The 16,175-nt window shown below is 38.2% G+C and overlaps 1 long non-coding RNA gene across 1 annotated transcript in view; it reads left to right on the top strand.

Annotated features, from left to right (window-relative positions):
• LOC123521571 overlaps positions 1–16,175 on the top strand; it is a 310,252-nt gene that overhangs the window by 108,439 nt on the left and 185,638 nt on the right. Inside the window, exon 2 of the long non-coding RNA XR_006679991.1 lies at positions 9,682–9,731. This is a non-coding gene — a long non-coding RNA (uncharacterized LOC123521571). The remainder of the gene's footprint in view (positions 1–9,681; positions 9,732–16,175) is intronic.

Raw genomic sequence — 16,175 nt, 5'->3', positions numbered from 1 at the left:
CAGGCCTGGTGCGTCAGGATGTGCTCCACTCTCTCTTCCTCCCCCTAAGTGCTCCCATTTGCTCTGGTCAGACATGCCCCTCTCCCCTAGCTGCAGCTTCATTGCCGTCCTCTCAAGTAAATTCTTCTGGGGGGAGGGGCAGTTATCCATGTAGCTGGCACAGGGGCCGAGCCCTCAGGCCCCTCCGCTGGCTCCCCACTTGCCAACTAGCTGCATTCATCTGGCACTGGCTTTAAATCTGGTCCCTCTTTCCCTTTGTTGAGACACAAACAATACCCGTCCCTTGGGTGGTCAGGGGCAGTTGTCCCCTTGGCTGGCATGGGGGCCGAGCCCTCAGGCCCCTCCACTGGCTCCCCACTCCTTGCCAATAAGCTGCATTCGTCTGGCTCTGGCTTTGTTTTAAGAAGCTTGTAAGAATCACGTATGGTGGGGTTGTCAGGGGCCATCTAAGCGGTTCCCGTTTGTAGCAACCCTGCGAACAACAGAACCAAACGCTGGTCTGGAGCCGCCCCGCAGTGGTTCCGACACTTGAGCACGTTGTGGCAGCCACCGTGTCAATCCATCTCCTCGAGGGCCTTCCCCTGTGGCAGTGTCACGATACTTCACCCATAATCATGCCATTCTCCAGGAGCTGGTCTCTCCAACTACACGTCCAAAGTACGCGAGACCCAGTCTCTCCGTTCCTGACTGAGGCACACTGTGGCCAGACTCCTTCCTGGACAGTGTGTCTGTGCCTTTGCCATTCCGGGGTGATTTCAAAATGTGGATCACTTGTTTAAAACATCGGAGGACCATTTCTTAACCATCTACCTAAAGTCTGACGTAATTGCGGTCACACCGATGAACACAATATCAAAATGTTTTCAAACATTTGAGAAAGTACTTTTCAGCGGACTCTGTAAAGATTCACGGAAGCGCTGCAGCAACAATTGACTACGTGGATCCAAGGACATTTAAGAAGACAATTCTGATTGGCTACCATTTACAAAACCATGTTTGCAAAAACGCAAAACATTTGCAAGATTCCTTAAGTACTATTTTGTTAACAATCAAATCTCAGTCATTTAACAACTTAAGTCTCTGCATGTTTGTAGCGCCCACAGAGTGAGGGCTCTCCCTGAGAGCTGCTGTGAGAGGCAGCGAGAGGAAGGCAGAAGGACACCTGCAGGCTCCGGTCTGAAAGATGCTGGCTACCTACCTGACTTGGCAAAGTCAGCTCCGACTACGCAGACAAAAGGGAGAAATGGAGCCAGGGCTGCACCTTTGGCAGAAGTTTCTTCTATGCCAAGCACATCGATATTTTGTTTTGGATTCACAATCCTAACTTCAACTGCATATTTTTTGGCACACCATTTTGAAGCATTCACTTTTGTGTCTGTCGGTTTACTTGTTTTTGTTCTGATAAATATGTATGTCGCAAACATCTCTAATGCCGTTGGATTTGGCTAACCACAACCTCTATCTAATTTTAGAACATGTTGTTGGCCAACAAGTAATCCTGCTCCCATTAGCAATCATTCTCCATTCCCTGTGCTCCTCGGTTCCTGGAAATCACTAATCTAGTTTCTGTATATTTAAAAGTAATTTCTATCGCAAGTTCAAGAGATCATCCAGATCTAGGATGACACCCTTTGCTGTCCAGGCCTGAGGCTCCTGCTAGCTTGTCATGATGCATGACCAGTGAGGATGGAAGGAAAGTAGGTGGTTTATTAGGATATAAAACAGCTATGGAAACTCTAGTATCTGCAGCATTAATTCTGGAATCTCTCTAGAAATTAATGGGAAGATGGGCCAAAGATGGACCTAATCAGTGTCTTGGAGCCATATTTTGGACACGTTGTCAGGATAGACGAGTCACTGGAGAAGGGCACCATGCTTGGTTCATTAGCAGAGCAGCAAATAAGAAGTTCTGTGGTCTGTAGGTTTGCTATGCGTCAGCGTCAGCTCAACAACACCGAGCATCAACAATGAGTCTACGTATTTGTATTAGCCAAAGTGTAGTCATTTGACAGTGGCATAGAGAATCATTATTTCACTCCGGGTGACCATGAGCCTAGAATAAAAAAAAATAAAGAGTGTAATTGCTAAAGACCCAAAGTTGCATAATGACTAATGATTAGAATTTGCAGTCATAATGCCAAACCCAATTGAACTAACTTTATGTAAAGCCTGGTAACTACTTGGATAACTAAGGTGCACATGACCTTGGCTTGATCTTGTCAAGAATTTTATATGCATGTGAAAGCTAGACAGCGAATAAAGTAGACAAAAGAAGAATTCATGCACTTAAGGTATGGTGTGGTGAAGAACAATGACTACACTCTACACTCTGTCTTGAAGGGAGAACAGAAAGAATACTTCCCGGAAGTGAGGATAGAGAGGCTTACTTTGGACATGTGATCAAGTGGGACGAATCCTTGGTAAAGTCAGGGAAAAAGAAGATCTTCAATAATGTGGTCTGACACGGTGGCTGCAAAAGCAGGCTCAAACATAGCAATGCTTTTGAGGGTGACACAGGATGGGACAACATTTCATTCTTTCATAGTTAAGGTCTATATGAGGCAGTGGCTTCTTACCATAGACTGTAGGCATAGAATTTATATCCCATATTAAATAATCTTGTGAACGCATATAAATTCTATGAGTACAAACCACATTTGTCTTTCCCATCACATTAGCCTCACATTACAGCAGAGTAGAGGCTGGAACCTCGTTGTCAAAAAAATATTGATTAAATAAATAGATTGATTGATTAACTGGCATTATTGCTTACATCATGAGTCACTTTTGACTCTCACTGCCAGCTCCTTTGCCATCCTTGTGGCCATTGCTATGTGTGCCTACTTTCTTTGCTATCGCAGCTACTGTGTCAGTCCAGATCAGAGATTGTTCTCTGATTTCATTGACCCTGCACTTCATCAGGCCTTGATCCTTCCGGATCACGTGCACAGAAGAGCCTAGGCTATGTCTTGCTGTCCTCGTGTCCAAGAAGCTTTCTCACTGTCCTTCTTCCACAGTTGATGCCTTTGTTCTTTCAGTAGCCACTGGGATGGTAGATACTCTTTGTCAACACTACCATTCAGTTATCAATTCTTTGGTCTTCCTGATTCATTGTACAGCTTTTGCATGCATGTGAGATGATTAAATTGAGACAGACAGAGACAGCCTTAGCCTTCAAAGTGACATCTTTTCTTTGATAACACATCAAGGAAGTGTTCGGCCTCTTATTTACCAGTGCAGTTTGCCTTTGACTTCTTGACCGCTGCTTCTTTCATGGACATTCATTGTGGATCCAAGTAAAATAAAATCCTTGACACCTTCAAACTTTTCTCTGTTTATCATGATGCAAATTGGTTCAATATGATAATTTACTTTATTTATGTTGACTTGTAATGCATCCTGAAGCCCTGGTCCACCCTCAGTAAGAGCTTCCAGTCTGCTTCGCTGTCCTCAAGCAAATAACAGCAAATCTACATAGATTACTCCAGGTTAAATTGGTAGTCCCACCACCCCAAATGCCTGTCACTCCAATAACCAAGGTTCAAGATCTACTTTGAAAGAAACGATCTAATAATTTCACGAGGCATTGCCAATGCACAGCTACCACGAAGGGGAGGTGAAATGTATCCCGTAAGTGAAAGGTATTTTTCTCCAAAAGAGTTTATCTATGCACTTTTTAGTAGATGTTTATTAGTTTTTTTATCAAGGTTTTATGACAGGTAAGGTGTAGATGTTTATCAGTTTTTTTAATCAAGGTTTTATGACAGGTAAGGTTTCACCAAAACAATCTTCATTTTATAATATTTGCATATAATTGTAACAACAATTGTGGTTCTGAGATAAATTTGACAGTCTTGAAAGAATTCAAAGTTGTTTTTGGCATTTTTCTTTGTTAAAAAGAAAAAATAACAACATTATTTGCATTTTCCTAAATGGATTGAAGGCTATCCAGTTTTATGAAACAGCATCTTAGATAGTCTGTATTAAATTAAGCACATATTACATAAAATTTAAATACTTAGGAAAATATTACATATTCTAAAATTTATCAACAGAAGACTATAGAAATTGGCAAGTCTGATAAATAATGCATAGTTTCAATTGGACTTTTAATGAACTAGGCACTGGGTCTGTCACTATCTAAAATGAATTATAAAATATTGAAGTTGTGTAACTGTTGAAGCTTTTTAATTTATTTACTACTCTTCAGGATTTGTTCAAAATGAAGGCATAGTCATATCTCTCCTTTATGTAATGTAGTATTAAATTAAAAGTGGTACAGAGGAGTGAGTGGGGTGGCAGCCGCACCCGCTACTAGAACTCACTGGTTCAGTAATACTACTTCTGGGTTTAATAATGCACAATTGTACGGTTGAGATATATAAGTATTATATTAAAGTCATCGAGAGCATGAGAGATATTACAATAATACAGTCAGACATATTACATGGTAGCATTGCTCATCTCCGCCCTGCTTGGTGGTCCTCTTGGGGGGAACCCGGCTGCCAGAGTAGGAGCCGCCTCCCTCACGGGAGCTGCCCTCTCGTCCACCGCCCTCATGGGAGCCGCCTTCACGGGAAGCAGCCCTCCTTCCTCAGCCACCCTCTGCCAGCCACCCTCTCCAGCCACCCTCGGCCAGCCACCCTCTTGAGAACCAGGGAGCCTCATTATTTATTGCTAACCACGCATCATATCACTTTAGGGGGGTCTGATTACAGGTCATACATCACAGAAAGGGGCAATACAATTCATTCTAGAACAAGTTTGATCACTCTGATGTCTCATATAATAAAACCAACAACTACTATTCTGGGAGGCATGCAAGTCCCCTGATAGTGGACAATAACCTAAGTCACCGGAAGGGGTAGTAACATAGGCAATACCAATAGGAGGGTGATGACCTAGGGGTGTGCCCATATTTGCTGTGGGATAAACAGTGGTGTCTGCTTGATGTAGACAGCTGATAATGGCTACCTAACCTTGGTCACCCTTGGGTGGGTTTGACCTCTCTGGTATCTCCTACAAGTAAACAGACCACCACTATCCTTATCAGAAGGGAGTGGGTCTTATTTAGGGTGAGTCCGAGTAATAGTCTAGCCACTGTAGATGGCTGATGTTAAGGAGAATAACCTCTGACCTACTTTCGCTGATCACCTATTGTACAGTCACTCTTAAGCAGCTAAGTCTGGTACATATTTTGGGGAGACAACTTAAGAGAAATCCTTCTGTTCCTCACAATGTAATTGAAGTTTTAAGTTGATTCCTACCATTAAGAGGGGAAGCCCCTCATTCTATTCACGTTTTCTCAGGAGAAAACTACATTGTTACACTCCGTCTAATTCTTAACTAAGAGAGTGTGTTTGGAGCTCAACTGTAACATTTATTGGCACTGTACCGTTGGCCACTTTTATTTAACTCTCCAGCTGACTTTCTTATCTATACAATAAAGACCATCATAAATTGTTATGGGATTAAAATGAGGTGAACTTAAAGCACCTGATGCATTGTCTGACACAGTATGTTTTGAAGTTGATGATTGTTACTATGACCGAGAACCAACCAAATGAGCCCTAGGCTAAAGCACTCAGCTTTGCACTGAAAGGCTGTAGTTCTGAACTGTAAAGTGACTTGTATGGGGAAGATCTGGTGATCTGGTTAACAAAATTGGATGGAGCAATTCTACTCTGTTATTGTGAATTGTTATCTACTGCAGGACACCTACGAGAAACCACAAAAGGACTAAGGCGTCATTGGCTATCTAGTACATGTGTAAATCATGATCTCCAAACTAGAAAGGAAGAATATACTTCTCGAAACACTACCTGCAAGAATGCCATCCAATGACCCAATAGCCTACAGAGGGAGGAATAGTAGGAACACAACCTGGGAAGCCGGTCTCCCTGAGGTGAAGACCTGGATCCTAATGGACGCCCTAGTCCCAGCTCAGTGGTTTTTTTTTCAATCTCTAAAAATGGAATATAGTTGTGTGACTTGAATAAATTAATACATGACAGATACTTAGACCAGTGTTTGACATACATTAAGTACTCAGTAACTGATATCTAATAACCTTATGCTGAAATATGACAGACTTGGAATTCTGAATTTAATTAAGGCTAGGTTAGAATTTTGACTCCATGGTGTATTATTAGTAAGAATTTTTCACAGTTTCTCAGGCAACTGTTAACTTTTAATCGATATGATCTGAAAATGTGGAAAGTATTCTCTCACACATGGGATATTTTTTTTAATTATATGAAGATACCTGAGATAAAATGTAGAAATCCTAACACAACAATACAGTGGGGCTTCAAAAGTCCACAGTACAAAGGAATTAAAAGATAATGGATTTTTATATGAACATTTTGAAGTCCCCTTGTATTTTCCCACTGTCAATTCAATATTATTTTTCCAAAACCAACTAGTTGTCTATAAAATGATATAATGTTTTTAAATGTTTTTAATTCTAGATTGCTCCACCCCCAAAATGATTGTTGAACTAGCATCAGAAATAAATATTTGGTCAATATATGAGTAATCTATTAAAATTTTAGTCCAATGCCAAAGTAATTGACAATTGATAACAAATCTTTCATTAGAAATAACTCAACTGAAAAAAGTTGTCTTTTCACTTAGGTTTATTAAAACACATAATTCATATATCATAAAATTAATAGTCCAATCCCATTAAGAAGAGTTGTGGAATCAATTTCAGAACATTTTCATCTTGTTCTCATTGTTGTTGGCTCTCCATTTTCCTCCAACTTCTCCTGCCATGCCCTAGGTGATTATAAATCCAGTTATTCTCTGAGTCTTTACCTATCCTAGATTTTGTATATAGAAAATCATACAAAACAAGCATAAGAAGCACACCAGAAAAATAAACAAAGACAAAACAGAGAAAACCCTCAACTGGAAAGAAAGCAGAAAATATTAAAATCTAACAATAACAAACAATGTATGGTTCATAGGCACTAGGTGCGTGCTCTACATTGTCACGTGGGAGACTAGATCATAAAACGACCTGGCCTAGGAGAAGAAGGCTGCATTATTCTTGGTGTTTATCCTTCTAGCAGTGGGCTCATACAATATCTGTCCTTTTGTGATGGACTGACTCACTGAGCATAATGGCTTCCAGGAGCATCGAGGTAATGAGGTGTTGCATGGTTTCACTGCTGCTCTTTAGGCATGCAGACTATTTCACTGTGCGTTTGTACTATAGTTTCTTTCTGCATTCTTCTACTGATGGACAGGTGGGCTGTTTTCAGCTATTCTCTATTGTGAACTGTGCTGCAGTGAGCATAGGAGAGCATCCCTCTGTTCATGTGCTGTCACATCTACCTTCAGATTATATTCCCAGCAAAGGTGTGGTTGTGTTGTATGGCATGTCTATTTCTAGTTGTAAAATCAGTTGTACTGTCCGCACTTTGTTAAACTTGACTCTGTAGTCTTTAAGTAAATGTTCAGACTCCGCATCTTTGCTTTTGTGCTCCCACAAGTCTTTGGAAAAGGCAGACTAAAGGAAGGGTAAAATCAAAACTGCTTTGAAAGTTTGGTGGGGCTTAAGTCACAGGGAGGGCTTGAGGCTTCATTGTTTGTGTCTGAAAATTCACTTTCCAACGTAGATAAGCATTCTTGATATAACCAGGGGACATAGCTTCACGTATAGGCGTTTTATCCTTAAATTCTTTCATTCTACCATATGTGCCATTTTAATGTTACAAATCTACAAGATAGTGCCTGCAGGTGTAACCTGATTCTGATGGTGCTAAATAAATTATCAGTCCTTTACTAGAATAGCAAACACCTAACAACTTTAATTTTTTAATAGTAAAATTATCACCATTAAAATTTTAAGATGTTAGACTTATTTCTGCTGCCAAGAAGCGCATTGTACGATGCAAATGGCGATGGCGATGTTTGGATTCAACCTCAGCTTTAGCTTCAATTTTAACTCTAACCCTGTCGGTTGACTTTTGAGATATAAGCATTCAGATCACCCAAGTTTTTGGAAGATCTTTCCTTTTTTATCAGCTGTCAGTGGGGAGTATATTTCCGAACTTCTTCTGCAGGGAGATAGGAAGCAAAAAGCTGGAGGAGGTGAATGAACCTGGGTAGTCCTCCAGGATAATCCAGGTGGAGTAGGTTTGCAAAAGGAATGAACCCAGAAGCCAGCATTCATTCAAGATGTGAACAAACCACCTCTGCTACTTTAGGATGCAGGCATTGCAGGAAGGAAGAGCCTGGTACAATGTCTCCCAGCTAAGGAATGACATGGGATTGAGAACAGGAGCCTGGGCTACCAGGTTTCCTCCATGCCACTCAGGAAATTGGTAACTTTAGCCACGATCTCCTGAGTCTTCACTATTGAAGGTTTTGCATCACATACACATTTCCATTTGCAGAATAAAAGCAATACATTTTCCATGTGATTTATTACTTCAGTCATCGTCATGGTTTATTTTCCTCCAACATTTTGCCAGAAGGACATTACAAAAGCTGTATTCCAGCCCTAGGTAGACTTATTTTATTATCCTCCTTTCCAGATATGACAATCCCTCCTGAACGTTAAATTGCAGTGCTTGTTCTGAGAAAGGAGGGCCTTCCTCGCCTTTGATGGATAAGGATGCCATACGCTATTTTCAAGGAATGCAGTGACCTGTTGAAATAATTTAAGTCGACACTGAGAAAAGAATTCTTCCAAAACAACACCTAGCATTGAAGTAATTGCTTCCTCTATGCAGCCTCTTGTGTGTTTCTGTCTTCTGTAAACGCCTATAGCAATTAAATTGCAGGACATACATTTCTTCATGGGCCTACACTATGCTACTGAGAGACCCATCGAGGACAGGGATTACCTCTTCAATCTGCTTCCTTTGTATGTCTGCGTATACAGTAGTGCTTACCTAGAAGCATGCGAATCAAATGGAATAATGTGTGCTGACCAAAGACCACTTCATCAAAGTGAGGAAATTCATGCTAAAGACATGAATGGCCAAATGTGACCACTTGTGAATGTACTAGAGGGCTTTATTTAAAAACCAAAATTACAGCCAGTGTTATAAATTACTACTAATCACGTCAATGTGTTTAGTAATTTGAGCTGCAGAGTGGACTATAGCGCTTTTAAAGAGTCCTGGTGGTGTGATGGTTAAGTGTCCACCAGCTAATTGAAAGGTTAGCACTTGGAACCCACCCCACTGGCCCTCAGAGAAAGCCAGACAAGCTGCTACGTAGGAGACCCCATGGGGCAGCAATACTCGGTCATATGGAACAGCTAGAAGTATAAACCAACGTGAGAATAACTGAGACCACCACCCCACAGCCTGTAAAATGTTGCTACCAATCACGGGTAGTTTTTGGAGTGCCGTGCATCATCCTGTGCTGAAAACAGATTAAGCAGAGAGAAAACGATTTTGAAGTAATATGACCACACTGTGTGTGTGATTACAGGCATGTTTCTTTATATCTGAATGCACATGTATATTAAACACTGTACCAATGTAACTAAGAAGGTCCTCTAAAATAATGTACAAATACAGTGTTTACAGATATGTCTAGTACCCATAAGTTCCACAAGAAGCAATATCATAATTTTGAATTCTCATACAACATTTTATGATGCGCTAATGTATCTCCTGTACAGTTGCTAACAGATGCCTTTTGTTTGTGTTTTTCTAGGTCTCAGGGTGGAGCGCTTTTTCTTTGAGTTCCTAGCCTGTGAGCTTCTGGTAAGAAGATAATATTTCTTCAGAGCTTTTCTAAAATTTCAAAGGTTTCCGAGGTTTTCCTTTTTATGACTTCTCTTTAAGAGGACTTAGTGCTTAGTAGTAAATTAGCATAATTGAATAGCTATTTTACTATAAATATTGAAGTGGAAACTATGTGGTATTTTCTTTTAAAATATTTCTGTATAGATTATAGTAATGTAGTCATTTGATATAGTCTTTAATAAGTTTCCAATTGAATTTCAAAGTATGGCTTAAAAAGACAAAGATTTATATCATTGGGGAAAAAAAGGTTTTCTGGACACAAATGACAATTTTATATATCAGAATTTTATACAGCAGGTCTATTTGATGCCAATGAATAGAGGCAATGAGTTATTGGAAGTAAAACTTATTTTATCACCTGTCAAGATTGATCAAAATTAGGTTCCTGGATGAAAGCTTGAGGTTCAAGCTTTAGGGAATTGAAAGCAACATATGTAATTATGGAAATAAAAATGATAAGAAATAACTAGTGACTGCTAAGGCAAAATTTTAGATATCATACTTATCTAATTTTCCATGAAAATGTGTTTAATGGTTATTATTGCTTACATATTAATTAGGATTATATTAATATTTGGGAACTACAAAATATTAATAAGTTGTATTTGTATTGCAGTGATACTATTGAAAGTAATTTTTAATGAGACAGTCTTCAGAAACTCTCTCTTATGGTAATTTTCACTTTCAATTGATCTATAAAATACAGATATTAAGGACATCAATAGCATACCTTTCTCATTTGTGACTAACAATATCCTTGGAATAATATAGGTAATTGAGTAAATCCCTGTTGACTTGTCACACAGCATTCTTGAAATGATTAAAAATTAGCCTTACCTGTTCTTCTGTTTTCAGTATATGAAACCCAGGATCGATGAACTTATAAGGACAGCAAGTAGAATAAGGGGTTGGGAGAAGTGGGGTTACAGTTGTTGGGGGAGAGGGGAGGTGTAGAAGGGACAAGAGGTCCAGGAGTCCAGGAAGGGAAAGACTGCTTGGAAACTGATTGGGGTAGTAATTGTAAAATAGTGTCTGACATGATTGAACTATGGAATGATATGGTATATGTATTAACTTCCAATTAATACTATTTTTAAATGAGTGTTATGCGGAGGTAATCAGTATTCTATTAAGAAGACTTTGCTGATAATGGAAGAGTTTTTCCATGAAATATGTAATTTGGATATTCATACAGCAATATGTTGTGATGCTTCACAAATATAGCTGGATCCAATTTCTTGCAAATCAACACAATTTATAAAATGGTACAAACATCTATAATCTCCTGTGTTTTTCATATTTTTATGGATAATTAATATTCATGTAGATTATGATTTGTGTGTTCTGTATGCAGCCTCTGTGAATGTGGTAAACTGAACACACTCATATAACCAAGCACTCATGTAACTAATTTTAAAAAGAAGGTAGCACAAGCTCCCCTAAGGCCCTTGGGTCATGTGCTGGGTTAAGTGTTGGGGTGAAAACTGAAGGGGCAGTGGTTCAAACCCACGAACCACCTCCCCCCACCCCCAGGAGAAAGATGAGAGGCTATTGAATCCTGTAAAAATTATAGTCTTACTAATCGATAGAGCAGTTCAACTTTGTCCTCCAGTGTTACCAAGATCTGGAATCGACCCCCGGCAGTGGATAGTGGGTGGAAACCTCTTACATGCTTTCCCACTCTGTGTAGTCACCAGTCACTTTCTTGATTCCTAAATAGAGAGTTCAGTTTGCCTCCTTGCTTACGCTCATGAATGGGATTGTGGAGTTCAGACTGCTTCATTCTCTCTCTCAGCATTATGTGTAGAGAATTGTTGTAATAGATTGCTTGTTCTCATTGCTGTCGTAGTACACAGCTGTATTTTCAACGGTGAGAATACACTGCCTTTTTAATTATTCCTCTACTATTAATAGGAGCCTGTGGCTCATACGACTAATGGTAATATGCTCATTCTGAACATGCCTTTTAGGTAACATACAGTCAGGTTTGGTTGAGTATAAAGGAAAGTTTGCCAAAACAGTTGTTCTACTTCTAGCAAGTCTCATATGAGTTCAGGATTTCATAGCCTCAAGAAGAGTTCTCATCTCAGCCATTCGGGTGTGTATGTTTTTTTGTTAGTTGCCCTCAAGTTGTCCCTACCTCAAAAGGACTCCATGCACAGGGCGATCAGACCAGTGGGCTCCCAGAGTTTTCCATTGACTAATTTATCTAAAGTAGATGATCAGGTCTTTCTTCCCAATCTGCTCAGCCTGGAAACTGCTGAGTCTTCTTCGGCATCCTGACGCAGAGCTTGTCTCCAGCGACTTATTAGTGGTGGCTGTTATTGGGGGACACATAGATCCAAGTCTCCAGCATAGAAAGCAAGGGCCCTACAACTATGCCAACACTTCTCCAACTCGCTTCCATTGAGTCTGTTGTGATTCATAGCAACTCCACAGGATCAAATAGAACTGCCCCTGTGGGTTTTCAAGCCTAAGCAGAAAGCTTCTTCCCTTTTCTGTGGAGCAGCCGGTCATTTTGAATTTCTGATCTGTGATTAGCAGCTCGACTTGTGACCAGCTACACCACGAGCACGCCTCGTGCTGGACTAGTATAAAAAGTACATATACTCACCATGTCAAGCTAAACTTTAAGAATTCGAATAAAACTATCATCAGAGTGCATTTAGCTGCATCACTTTTCGGCCTTTTGGCTGAGATCAAGTGCAGAGTGAATTTAGCTGCTTCGGAGTCACGATGGTTAAGACATTGAAGCTTGGGTGAAGGGAGACAACAGATGGTGTAGGACACGAAGATAATCATGATTTAGAATTTATCAAGGTTCATGACGGTGGGAGGGGAGGGCAGAGGTGTGGAATGAGGAGCTGATACCAAGGTCTCAAGTAGAAAGAAAATATTTTCCAAAGAATGATGGTAACATATGTACAAATGTGCTTGGTACAATTGATGTGTGGATTGTGATAAGAGCTGTAAGAGCCCAAAATAAAATGATTTTTTTTTAAAGAAAGAAAGAAATTGTATAAACATTGAACAGTCATGGAAAACATAGCCTAAATGGGGGTAGGAACGATCTACTGCAAAATGCTATTGTGTGCATTTCATTGAGATTTTATTTTCTCTGTGATTAAATACATAAATACATATCTAGAGCTATATTTATTTTCTATGAAAAGTACAGAATTGAATTGTAGACCTGGTTTGTGCCTGATAGAAAAAAATGTGTGAAAATCAATAGTAGCGCTGTACTAAAATTGCAAGTCAATTATGCAAATATGTGTGTGTGCTGCAGATTGCTTTGTTCGGATAGGCACCATTTTTGAATTGCATGTGGTTTTCCTCTTGAAGCAAGTGTTCTGATTCACGTGAATTCAGTTTTGCTCCACATTAGTTGATGTTTGAGAGATGGAATAAAACACAATGGAATGAAATGATTACGTTCACCTGAAAGTTCAATAGTTTCTGTATGCACATATCTAATTTAGGCTACTTTATTTTCCTCCTGGCCCTTAATCCGCATCTTTTATTGACTTCAGAGTAACTCAAAAGTCAAAGATCTGAAGTCTCCCATCAAATAAGATAATATGCAATTTAAAATAGTTATTAGCGATAAACAGTTAGTGATAATCACTCATTATTAAAAACTGTATATTATAGAATCATGATAACTAGTGAGGATAAATCACTAAAATAGCATCCTTCTTTCCCATTTCAAATCATAATAGTGTAACAATCTGTTTGGAAAACTATTCATTTTAAAGATTGAAATCCTTGAAGCTAAAGAAAAAATTAGTATTACATCATGTATTTGTAAGGAATTTCTCACAGTGTTTGTTTAAGGTTATCTTCATTTGGTCATGTAGTCAAGAACTGACAGTGAACGTCGAGAGTGCTCACCAAAATAAAAGTAAGTGATTTTCACTTTTACTGAATTACTAATCTCAGCGGCATAATTAGAGCAGGAACAGCCAAGGTGAAACACAAAAAAGATGCTTCAAATGTGTCCAAAATCTCTCAATAATACCTACATTCTGTACAAGTGGTGCACCCTTGTAAATAATGTGCACGCGTATGTAATATATATAGTGCACATGGGAATTTAATGGTGTTGCAGAGTTTGCTAAAAATAGCATAAACTATGAGTATGATAAACATAAAATCCTCCATTATTCACTCTTTACAGCTAAATAAAGAGGGTTTTTTTTTCTGTGAACCACACCATAGATTACTAGAATAAATATTTTTAAGTGTAATTAATGTGTCCTTGAAGATAAATGATAGATAAAAAGGGAACAATCCAGTTAAAAGAGCTCAAATACAGGTAATTGTTCCAGTTAAATATACTTTAGTTCAGGTTCACAGAAATAGACATAAGGAGGTTAGGGGACAAGTGAAGTTCACAGATAAGTGAGTAATATCTTACATATTACAAGAATATGGTGAGAAGTGGTAGACAATTAAGGAGTATAAACACATATAATACATTATTTGTTAACACCGTGAATCCAAAATGAAAAAAATGGTATTTTAAAAATTCTAATTGGAGAACATTAATATATTTTTAAAGATTAAAAAATAAATACAAAATAATTATTTTAAAGTACCCAAAATGAAGATTGAATATGAGAACAGAACATTGGATAATATGAGCATTAAATTCACAAAGTATATTTTTGAATCTATGTTCAATATTGCATGATTTTATTGAATTTCTGGAGTTTAATGTTTTTATTGTGTTTATTTGAAAAACAAAGATACCTTCCAGAACTTGGCATCTATCTGGAGAATTGCAGATGGTCATTTTTGCTGATGCCCAAGATTTAACTCTTTCCTTATCAATGTATTGTTTTAATAATGATACCTCATTAAAAATATCATTTTCAGAAATATAACTATATGGGAAATTTTGAGTAATATGATCAAATGATTTTTGCACATCATTCTAGTACTGTCTGCTAAATTCAAGAAAATTTATGTATTTATGAAATAAATAAATAAATTACTTACCTAAATTATCTGAATAGCTGATTTGTTGTCATCACTTGTTTAACTAACGCTAGCACGCAGTATGATGTGTCTTGTCTGAGAGACAATTACAAAATGTTTTCATTGTTGCTAATGCCAAAAAATGCCATTGTTCATTAAGACCAACCAATGGTGGTCAAATTCTAACAACTGATCAACAATGCGAACTTTGATAAGCAGTTCTCAATAATCAGTTCTCAACAATTATTTATTATTAAAGTTTAACATTATAAAATTAGCAAAAATAATATAAAACTCATCCTGGCAAAATAGCCACATGGCAGCTGACAACCGTATCTTCCCTTCCCGTTCTCCCACCGTTCCCTAGCTTGTCTGCAATCTTTCCAAAAATAGGGACTGTTTTAAAACGCCGCAGGACGGGTGACATATTGTTAAAAATCGGGACTGTCCCGCCAAAAGCGGGACGTCTGGTCACCTTATCTTTAATGTCACATAGCAACTTAAGCAGTTCTTATGACTCGACTTACCTAAAAAACTGACTTGGAATTTTGCAGTTTAGTTTCAAGCATCTAGTCCCAAAGTAAAATTAAGCTACCTTGTAATTACTGTAAGCCGTTAGTAGCTTCTAAAGGAAGAGGCAGTTATGGGACTGACTCTAACTTAGCTGAGAAATTTGGTCTAGAATATCCTTAATTTAAATCTCTAGGTCAGCACATGACAATTTAGACATGAGAAATTAATAGAGAAAATATTTTAATTTTGTGCATGGCGTGTCATTCAAAGAGCCCCCCCCTTTAGCCCTGATAACCATATTTAATATCAGTATTAAAAGAGGTTTGACATTACAAAGTGATGGAAAATAAAAACTTTAATTACATTGGAAATTTCATCAATTGACAACTAAAATTTAAATATTTGTAAATTTATTGTTAACTTAAATAAATTTATATTAAATCTTTAATCTAAAATGCAAATAGGCATAAGCTTACTTGACATGTGGTTTAATAAGTTATGATCACAAATTCAGTGAGTTTATTTTAAGGTCAATGTATATGCTGTGGCGTCAAACACTCTAGAATACACATGCTTTTCCACTATGGCACCTAATTCCAGTCTTGGTGTTTTATAAAGGATTATCAGCACTTTGTTATCTCAAAATGCATTTAAGAGTGAGAGTGTTTAATTTATTTTGCTTCATTCTCAAAAGTAAGTTTGTTGCAAAACCAAATTGAGTATCCCCATACTATTTACTTAAACTCTTGTCTTACCCTTAAATAGTATAAATGTATTATAATTTATAATGACAAATTATAAATGAGTCAGTAAGATCTTGGCATAGAAAAGTGGTTTGGTCCTTAATACTGTTACCAGGTATCTAGAGTACCATGAAGTAAGGAAGCACAAGACTAAGCGAGATAG

This window comes from Echinops telfairi, unplaced genomic scaffold (genome assembly GCF_000313985.2).
Source record: "Echinops telfairi isolate 266 unplaced genomic scaffold, ASM31398v2 ScPeMD7_25;HRSCAF=90, whole genome shotgun sequence".
Classification (NCBI taxonomy): Eukaryota; Metazoa; Chordata; class Mammalia; order Afrosoricida; family Tenrecidae; genus Echinops; species Echinops telfairi.
The sequence above is the reverse complement of the archived record's forward strand: the minus strand, read 5'-3'. Positions and strand labels throughout refer to the sequence as shown.